General features: G+C 41.5%; 1 protein-coding gene across 1 annotated transcript in view; it reads right to left on the reverse strand.

Moving 5' to 3' along the window:
- NFATC3 (nuclear factor of activated T-cells, cytoplasmic, calcineurin-dependent 3) overlaps positions 1–776 on the reverse strand; it is a 132,371-nt gene that overhangs the window by 95,784 nt on the left and 35,811 nt on the right. The window lies entirely within an intron of this gene.

The following is a 776-nucleotide window of genomic DNA, read 5'->3' on the forward strand; positions in this document are numbered from 1 at the left end:
TGCTCAGGCTGGTTTCGAACTCCTGAGCTCAAACAATCCGCCCGCCTTGGCCTCCCAGAGTGCTAGGATTACAGGCGTGAGCCACCGCGCCCGGCGGAAAACAAAGTTTTGACTAGAAACTGAAAAGCTAAAGACAAAAGGAACTGTACATGAACACTGTAACTGACAAAACTGTTTCCCATGGTGGTACAGGTTAACAATTTTACAAGTACATGTATACTACAGTCGAACAAGTAAGTAAATGGATCGTGGCTAGTAGAACCCAGGTTTCTCACTGCTAGAGAAGGAAGTTCACAGATAAGCAACAGAGAAAGGGTAGAATGAGCTATGTGGTACTAAATTAGAGTTGGAGACAACCATCTGAACTCATGTTTAGCTTAATATTCAGACAGAAATTCACAAACTACTAAAGCCCACTCAATAAGAAATAGACAACCAGAATAGCTCTAAATCTAAAAAGTCTTCCATAAAGTAAACTCCAGGCCCAGATGGCTACACTGGTGTATTCTCCCAAATACCTGAGAAAGAAAGAACACCAATTCTACACAGTATCTTCAAGGAAATAGAAAGCTCTCTCTCTTATAGAAATCAGAACACTTCCCAAGTCATTCTATAAGGCTAGCATTACCCTGATATCAAAACCAAAGGCATGAAAAGAAAAATACAAACTAATATCCCTCATGAACACAGATGCAAAAACTCTAAACAAAACTTTAGCAATTTGGGCCGGGCACGGTGGCTCAAGCCTGTAATCCTAGCACTCTGGGAGACCGAAG

The sequence above is a fragment of the Propithecus coquereli genome, unplaced genomic scaffold, assembly GCF_000956105.1.
Source record: "Propithecus coquereli isolate 6110/MARCELLA unplaced genomic scaffold, Pcoq_1.0 Scaffold67, whole genome shotgun sequence".
Classification (NCBI taxonomy): domain Eukaryota; kingdom Metazoa; phylum Chordata; class Mammalia; order Primates; family Indriidae; genus Propithecus; species Propithecus coquereli.